The following is a 9,724-nucleotide window of genomic DNA, read 5'->3' as shown; positions in this document are numbered from 1 at the left end:
TTTCCCTTTTCTTCCATTCTGTTCCTCGGGTCTTTTGCTGTATTGCCAAATTCTGTTAGCTCATTGTTTATCTTCTGGGATTCCTTTTGGTTTAAGGAGTTTAGTTTTTCAATTTCTTCCTTTGTTCTCATGAGTGTTCCCTGCATCTCTTGAAATGAACTAAATACTATTTTTCTGAATTCTGTTTTGGGTGGGTCCAGAGCTGCTTCTTTGGTGTACTTACATTAGATTTGGGTTGTTTTTCTTGTGTGTGTGTGTGTGTGTGTGTTTTAGTTTACAGAGGTTGATTGCCATTTCCTCAGCATTGTACATCGTTCAGCTGTTAGTGTTGTGTGAGCTACTGGGTTGTGTAGAGGTGTAGCTGGCGCTGTCTGGTGATGTGGGAGAGGTCTAGTTGGAGACGGGAGACATTCAGTGGTGAAATGGAGAGTGAAGGAGAGAGGGGTAAATGGGTAAAGTAGGGGTAGAAGAGAGAGAATGAAATAAAAGAAATTAGGGTAAAAATAACTGGATGGCTGGACAGGCCAACTAATTTGTAAAAATAACGGGAAAATGTGTTTTAAGAGGGGTAATCAGAATTAATAAGCCTTATGGATATATATTTTAGAAGTCCCCTCTGTCATTTCTGATGTTGTTATCTGTCCTTTGTCTGACACTCACCACTATGTTGATTCCGATGCATAGCAACCCTTTTTAGAGGCTGTAAAACTTTATGGGAACATATAATTGCATTTTACTGCCCTGGAGTGGCTGATGGGTTTGAATCCCTGACCTCTCGGTTAGTAGTTCATTGCTTACTCAACAGGGCCACTAGGGCTCCTCTCTGATTGTCTAGAGGTTTACTCATGTTATTGGCTGCTGTAAATAATCATCTTTTGTTTTTATTATTTCTTTATTCCCCAAAAGTTTTATTGGCATATAATTCACTATCATACAATGCAATAGTAAAATCACAGCAAGAAGAGTTGTATGGTCATCACCACAATCATTTTTAGAACAGCTTCTTAATTCTTGTGCTCATCGTTATTAGCTGCCCTTTTCCCCTCAGCCTCCCCTGCCATGCCCAAGGGACCATTAGTCCAGTTACCATCTCTATAGACTTGCCTGTCCTGAATTTCATATACATAAGAACATTAAATGGAAAAAAACCCCAGAAACTAACAATGATAAAGTAAAACATAAAACTTCAGTCAAAAAGAAAACATAAAATATTAAAAGCTGGGACAAATTTTGAAATATTTAATTTTTTCCTCTTTATCCTGTTAGATTTCTTACTTTTCTTCTAATTACTTTGAGTTTGATTTTTTTTTTTTTATGGTTTCTTAAGATGAAATGTAACTCATTTTCCCCCAGTGCTCCCTTCAGATGGGGTGTTGATGCTGGAACAATCCAAGGGCACTGCAAAAGCAAGACACCTACACTTTGCCCTGAATTATAGACTAGAGAACAAAATGTTTAATTTGTGGGGCTGGGGGGGAGGGGGCGATTATATATATATTTTGAAAAGAAGTGGGTTGGCCAAATAAGTTTGGGAACCTACGATGTCGATATTGAGCTTTTCTGATTTGAGCATTTCAGTGAATATAAATTACCCTCCACCCCAAAATGAACGTATGTTTCATTCCCATTTATCAAATAGATGTGCTAATTTCCATAGCGATTTCTCACTTGGGTCATGGGTTATTCAGAAGAGTGTTATTTAAGGTCCTAATAGTTGAGGGCTTTTCCAAATATCTTTGTCATTTTAGAAAAAAATAAGCAGCATTAATTATGCTCATCATATTAGGAAACCCTCACCACTGTTTACTTCCAAGTTTTTAATTTTCTCGGATAGAAACTCAGTATCCATTGAACCGTTTCCCTCTAGTACACTTTGTTTCTGATCTTTGCCACTGTGCCAGTCCATCTAATGCAGGGATTTCTTGTTCTCCGACCCTCCACTTGACCTGACCAAGCGGGATTGCCTTCTCCAGGGATTGTTCTCCCCTGATAACATGCACAAAGTATGTGAGGTGGAATTTCACCATCATCACTTCTAAAAACATTTATACACTTCTATTTATGTAGGTTTCCTCAGGACCCCTGCTGGTATAGTGGTTATGCTGTGGGCTGTGAACTGCAAGACTAGCAGTTCGAAACCATCAGCCACCTGCTCCTTGGGAGAGCGATAAAGTGTGTTAGTCTGAGTTGACTAGAGAAACAAATATATGTGTGAAAGAACTTTATATTTATGCATCAGAAAAAGGGCCCAGTCCAGATCAAGTCCATAAGTCCGATATTAGCCCATAAATCCAATATCAGCTTATGAATTCAGATTCACACAGAGCATGCAATGATGCTGAATGCAGGAAGATCACAGACTAGTGTGTGCAAAGTCCTCTGGGTCCCAATGGCAGTGGAAGCATCTCCAGGGCTCTGTCTGCCATCAGTGTGGCTCCATGTGGCTCGTCAACAGGAATGTGTAGCAGAGCGTGTTTTTCTCGCATCTGAGGAGGAAGAGAAGTCCGAGAAGGCTCATGAGAGGGCCGTGTCCACAAGGAGGGACCAATCGGGTTGTGGCCTGATTGACAGGCTAGACTCCACCCCTATGACCTATTTATCAGGCTGACATGAAATTATGTAACCACCACAGGAACCTCTCTACTGGGTAAAGAATTAGTCTTGGAGACCTGTCCTGACATAAGGGGGTCCCTCTGGATATCAGTCCACTCAGTGCAATGTGTGATGGCGAATGGAATTGTTTTAGAAATTTCCTTTTTAGCTTACTCATTTCTGATGTTTAGAAACACACCTGATTTTTGTGTGTTGATTTTGTACTCTGCAATTTTTCCTAATTTACTTATCAGCTTTAGTAGCTTTCTTGTGGAGCCTTTGGGATTTCTAGATGTAGGGTAATGCCATCTATTAATAGGTGTGGTTTTATTCCTTCTTCCCAATTTAGGTATTATTGTGCCTTTCCCTACTTGCAATAGCTAGCAGATAACTTTTTGGTATTGATTTTGAAATCAATTACGACGAGAAGACACATGGTCTTCAAAAGTTTATAGGGGAGGCGATGGGCTGCTTCACCATGAAGCTAAAATCTCCTTCCCAGCCACTGGCTGCCAGAAACTCACCGAAGTGGACGACAAACGCACACTTCACACCTTTTCTGCGAAGCGAAGGACCACGGAGCGCGCCGCCGAGGCGCTGGGCGATGTTGCCCCCGCGCCGGGTGTGTGTGTGTGGGGGGGGGATGGCCAGCCAGGCCCCAGGCAGCAAGGTGCCCGTCCACCTGCTGCCGAGTAGGGGCGCTCCGGGCCCAGGAGAACTGGGGAGCGGGCCTGCCAATCTGCCGCGGCTGCACCGTGGGTGCCGTCTGAGCGTCCCCAGCCTGGGGGCAGAGATCCCAGGACTGCCGGTGGGTGGCCGGGGGCCCCAAAGAGCCCCCAGGAGGTTGTGAACAGAGAGCGCCAGAAGCCAGGACGGGCCGGAGGAGGCCGAAGAGAAACGCAGGCACACACTGCCAGGAGACGAGGCTGCCCTCGCTGAGGGCTTCGGTCAAAAGTAAAATAGCCTTGAATTTAAAAAAGAAGTTCATAGGAAGAATTCCATTATCTTTTCATTCCATTTCACTGTCCGCTTTTTGAAGCCCCCTCATGCTTTGTATTATTTCAGTCCTTTTATATTTGCTCAGATTTTTACTGTGGCACAAAGTAGAGTCTGCCTTGGTAAACGATCTATGTCTATTTGCAAAGAACGTGTACCCTGTTGTATGGGCTGAGTATTCAGTATTAATTAGGTCATAATTTTTTTCAGGTGTTCTATCTCGTTACTGTTTTTTGTCTCCTTATCCATCTGCTACTGAAGGACGTTTGGAAGTCTTCAAATGTAACTGGGTTCACCCATTTCTCTCTTCAGCTCTATCGGGTTTTGCTTCATGAATTCTTAATTTCTGTTTGTAGGCACATACAATTTAGAATTAGGTCTTCATGATAAATTTGTCCGTTTATCATTCTGAAAGCTCCCTAGAACTTTGGTAAATATTATTTGGCCTGAATACCTGCTATTTATACAACCATGCCAACTCTCTTGCTTAGTGTTTGCCTTATTTTTTGGGAACTTTTCTTTATACAGAAAGTGCTTTTTATTTTTGTAGCCAGCATATATTCAAGGCTTGTGTTTTATCTCATGTGATATCTCTGCTTTTTAGTCAGTATATTTTGACTGTTTACATCTAATTAATGTAAGATTTAAATCTACCACCTATTCTCTATTCATCGTAGCTGCTCTTAGTTGCTTCTCCCTCTTGATTTTATCTCTGCCTACTGGTTTGTTAGCGATCATGACTTGTTTAATTTTTAAGTTTACTAGGATTCATTTTAAAAGCATATTTCCATGTCCTCTCTCCTATCATTTGTGCTATTGTTCTATATTTAGTGCTGCATAATACACTTTAGTGCTTCTGGAAAATCATATAAATTAAGAAAAGTGTCGTGTGGGTCTGTTGTGGTAAGCTACCACACGCCTCACCCCCAGGGGTGCCCCTGGCCTAATTTTTAGACTCTTATGAGTATGTTACCTTCTGTGAAAAAAGTTTGCAGATGCACCTAAGGGAAGGATTTTGAGATGGGGAGAGTATCATGGTTTCTCTAGGTGGGCCCAGTGATGTAATCGTCAATGTCCTGTGTGATGGGGAGAGAGGGGGAGGTATTGTGGCAGAAGCTCAGGCAGCACTGTGAGTTAGGTGTTGGACTGCTAACTGCAAGGTGGGAGGCCCAAACCCACAAGTGTCTTCTCAAGCACCTGTCCTCCTAAAGATATACAACCTTGGAAACCCTGCCCTGTAGGGCCACCACGAGTCTTAGCCACCTCGATCAATGGCAGAGATGCGATGACAGAGCCAGAGGGTGGAATGAGGCCAGGTTTTTAAAACCCACGAACCCAGGGATGGCAAGGAAGCAAGAGGCTCCCAGAAGGCACCAGCCCTGCTAATGCCTGGATGTGAACGTGGAGAGACCTGAGGTGAAGGGGTTACAGGTTGGGCTGCTGATCGAGAAGTCAGCAGTTCAGAACTACTAGCCGCTCTCGGGACAAAGATGGACAGTCTGGGAGCCCCACAGGGACAGTTCTATAGGTCACTGTAAATGGGCACCAACCCGATGGCCGTGAGCTCGCTTTCACTTTGCCTCCAGAAGTGCTGGGGCAGCGATTTGTGTTATTTGAAGCCGCCGAGTTCTTGTTCATTTGTTACAGCCGTTACAGGACATGAATATACCTACGATTTTCACTCTTTCCAGCGCTCTTGATTTCTTTGAACGGGCTGGAGTTTCCATCTGGTGTGATTACATTCTGTTGAGTGAACAACTTTAACTTATCTTGCCGATCTGCTGACAGTAAATTCTCTCAGCCTTAGCTTCTCTGAAGATCTTTATTTCTCCTCCATTTCTGAAAGAAACCCTGTGCGCTCATGTGAAGTAGATAACACCTCACTGACTCTTAAGCAGCTACTGGCAGCACTGGAGTTCACTGCAGCTGCAACAACAAACCCCATCGATGTGGGCCCACACAGCCCTACCCCAGCTACTTACAGGTCAGCTATAAAGTGTAGGTGCATCTGTAAGAAAACATGTCTTGTAAATTAGGTTGGGGGTTTACATTTCAGAAAATTAACTTTGGATTCAACAATTTAACAACTAACCAAACCCCCCAGTAGTTGACCCTGCTGCACCCACTTTTTTATTTTATTTTATTTTATTGGGGGTTCTTACAGCTCTTATCACAATCCATACATATATCCGTTGTGTCAAGCACATCTGTACATATGTTGCCATCACCTTTTTAAAAACATTTTCTCTCTACTTGAGCCCTTGGTATCAGCTTCTCATTTCTCACTCCCTCACTCCATGAACCCTTGATAATTAAAATTTTTTTTTTTTTCATGTCTTACACCAACTGCTGTCTCCTGTTACCCACTTTTCTGTTGTCCGTCCTCCTGGGAGGGGGCCATACGTTGATCATGGTGAATGGTTCCCTCTTACTCCCCCCACCCCCTTCCCCTTCCCCTCTTGATATCTCTGCTCCCATTATTGGTCCTGAGGGGTTTATCTGTCCTGGATTCCCTGAGTTTCCAGCTCTTATCTGTACCCGTGTACATGCTGTGGTCTAGCCGGATTTGTAAGATAGACTTGGGGTCATGATAGAGGGTTGGGGGGGGGCATTAAAGCACTAGAGGAAAATTATGTGTTTTGTTGGTGGTATACTGCACCCTGACTAACGTGGTCTGCCTTGTGGCCCTTCTGACAGGGGTGTCCAATTGACTACTGATGGGCTTTGGGTCTCCACTCTGCCCACCACCCCTACACATTGATATTTTTTTGTTTTGTTTTGCATCTTTCATGCTTGATAACTGATCCCACTGACACTTCCTGATCACACAGGCTAGTGTGCTTCTTCCATGTGGGCTTTGTTGCTTCTGAGCTAGATGGCCGCGTGTTTACCTTCAAGTCTTTGAGACCCCAGATACCATATCTTTTGATAGCCGGGCACCATCAGCTTTCATCACATTTGCTTATGCACCTGCTTTGTCTTCAGCGATCATGTCAGGGAAGGACTGCATCCACGCCTTACTCTTTCTCCCTCTTGTGCATTTCTTTCTTCTCTTTGATGCCAGTGAACATCCGCTTGTGTTCTAGCCCATTGCCGTATGCACCTTCCTTCCTGGCTGCCCAGCCAGCAGCCTCCACAGCCTGTTCCCTTTGGTTTGAAAACCTTCATCTTTGTATCACACACACACACACACCCCTCTTGTAACAGTGACCTCATATAGTAGTTCTTTTGTGGTTGATGACTTTCACTCAGCATGAGATATCTCATGAGCTCTCCAGCGCTTCCTGGTTTCATTTTGTTTCAGTGTTGCATAATACTCTTAAGGTGGCTTTTGATTGCATGGAAGGCTGATGCCCCAACTTCTGCATTGGTCAAGGGCCCACGGGCTTCAGTACATGCAGAGAATTCCCAGCTGACTCCATTATTCTTCTGGACTGTCTGCTCCCCCATGAGACCTGTACTGCCCCTCATAGATGCCCCCCCCCAGTGAGAAGTGTACTGCTCCTCATACATCCCCATCCCCCCAGTGAAGTGTACTTCCCCTCATAGATCCCCCCCAGGGAGAAGTGCACTGCCCCCCCACCCCCCAGTGAGAAGTGTACTGCCCCTCCTATAGGTGCTCACCTGGGTTTCTTTGGTGGCCAGGATTTCTCCCTTGGGGCTTCAGCATTTGGACCACGACACACCAACCTGTGTTTCTCTTCACACTACTAACTACGTGAGCTTCTGCAGTATTTTGTCTTGTATTAATTCCAGAAAACTCTTAACGACTTCTGTCTCTTTCTTCCACTAGGTGTACAATTATGTGCGTTTTTATTTGATGTGGCCCCCCAGCTTTGGGCGGATTGATCTGTGTTCTCTGGGTCTGTTTCCTCCTCTTATCTGAACAGGCACACAAGACCCATTGCTCAGTTTCACTGGTTCTTTGCTGTATCGGCTGCGGATAAGAGAAATGAATTAATCATCTTCAGCATTATAGTTAAGCTCACATTTCTGTTTGACTTTTTGTTGTTTTCATTTGTTGGGCCCATCTGTTCAGCATCCTGCTCACATGTTCCCCTAGTTTTGAAATAATAATCTTGGTTAAAGTCTCTTATGGTTCTTATATGTAGGTTAAATGTTCTGTTAATGGCAAGATCGTGGCTCAAGCCCACCAGCCACTTTGCTGGCAAAAGGTAAGATTATAGTCTCGGAAACCGTAGGGAGCATTTCTGTTCTGACAGCAGTCGCAAACAGTTAACAAAAACTCTCTGTGCTGCTGTCTCCACCCTTGTGTAGAGATACGCACTCTTACATGGTGATGCAGCTAAGATTCCACAGGGTGATCACTAAGGGACAAACCGTGCACAGCACCCTTAGAGGTGCTCAGTCAGTGTGGTGTTCTGGCTTCAGGATTGTGTCCTGTGAGGTAACTGCGAGTGTGAACAGACTGGATAGTAGTTGGTTGTTGGTTTATTCGTGGGAAGGCTGCCTCTGGGGCTTGTTCTGTTGATGGCTTTCTCTCTCGACAGTGATTTATTTTTTTCTTTTTGTGTCTGATTTATTTTTTTAATTGACTGTTGTACGAGTATGTGACAGGCCAGTAGAGAATCAAGTGAACCGTATTTATGCCTAGAAAATGGCCTGTCTCATTCTGGGGAACGGAGTTAGTCTCATTTCCGTAGTGTACCCAAGCCAAAAACACTGCCATTGAGTCATCTCCCACCCAGGGCAACCCTACAGGACAGGGCAGAACTGCCCTTGTGGGTTTCCGGGACTGTAATTCTTTATGGGAGTAGCAAACCCCATCTTTCTACCCAGGAGTGGCTGTTGGTCTTGAACTGCCCGTTCCTCCAGTGGTGTGCTACTGCACCCCATGCTTTCTGAGTCTCCCATGACCACAGTTCGCTCTGTCGCCTCTTTCTCCATGCTCTCTTCTCATGGGGAAGGGCGCCTCCCTCCCCGTTCTGATCCTGCCTCGGGTGCCAGGCTGCTGGTGCTGCTCATGACATGGGTCCAGGATCATGGAGATGTGGGGTTTGTCGGCTCTCCTGGGGCTTCTCCTCTCTCCAGCTCCAGCCTGCCTGGAGCAGTCTCCAAGTGGGCTTTTCCAGATGGCCTTGTATGTGGAGGCCTGGGTGGGACACCCTGACTCAGGGCACTGAGCATTTGGGGATGGATTTAGCCCTGTTAAGAAGGGACCCTCCAAAGCTGTTGGTATGTTTTATTAAACCGTTGTATTTTATGGTTTAATTAAAGATGGCAACCAGTGGGTCTGAAGTGCCGGCCTTGCAGTTAGCAGCCCACTGCTTAGACCTACTTTACCCCAGGGCTCCTTCCCAAGTGCAGGAGGGGGAGGAAGGTAGGTGAGGAGAAGGAAGGCTTCCCTAGGTGGGAACCAGGGGTTTCCAGGCAGAGAAAGAAATTAGGGCATGCACTCACTCATTCACATGCAGACAAGTCTGTTGGCAGTACCGACATCAAGACCCCCTGCCTTAGAGGGACCCATGGCCTAAGGGCAGGGAAGATGGACAGGATTTGAATATAGATTGAAGGGAGGTCAGGTGAGACAGGGAGGCAGACAGGGCAGTAGAATTATTTTACGCAAGGACTGGGTCAGAGCTAGTTAGGTTTCTTGGGTGAGAAATACCTCGGTCCTTGGCTTTGCACAAGAAAGAATTCACGGTGAAGCCTGCTTTGTGATCCAAGGGAGTTTTTATAAAGGACAGAGGCGGTTTCAGGCGTTACAGTAAACTGCATACAAGCCAGAGAGAGCGACAGAGCCTGCAGCCCCGCCTTGTGGGACAGGGAAGGAGCAGCTCGAAAAGAGGGAGGTGGGCTCCCTGATTCTGGCTTTTCAGGGCCCTCCGCTGGGAGGTGTGATCCACAGTACTGGTTGACCTCATTGGCTGAATTAAGCCCACCTGGCCTAGATTGGGGCCCTCCCAGGTCAAGTGCCTTTCGGTCTCAAAGGCCTGAGTCTGCGCATACCCCCTCGCCTTTATGGGCTTCCAACTTCCGGTAAAGGGTGGAGGGAGGCCTGAGCGTGTTGAGAGAACCCCTAGTTCCTGTTCTGCTACCTCACACTACCTTCATCAAAGGTGGTTGGTTCAGTGCTACCCAAACCCCCTGCCGTCGGGTCGATGCCGACTCAGTG

This window comes from Echinops telfairi, unplaced genomic scaffold (assembly GCF_000313985.2).
Source record: "Echinops telfairi isolate 266 unplaced genomic scaffold, ASM31398v2 ScPeMD7_7420;HRSCAF=8458, whole genome shotgun sequence".
Taxonomy (NCBI): Eukaryota; Metazoa; Chordata; class Mammalia; order Afrosoricida; family Tenrecidae; genus Echinops; species Echinops telfairi.
Note: the sequence above shows the minus strand (reverse complement) of the source record.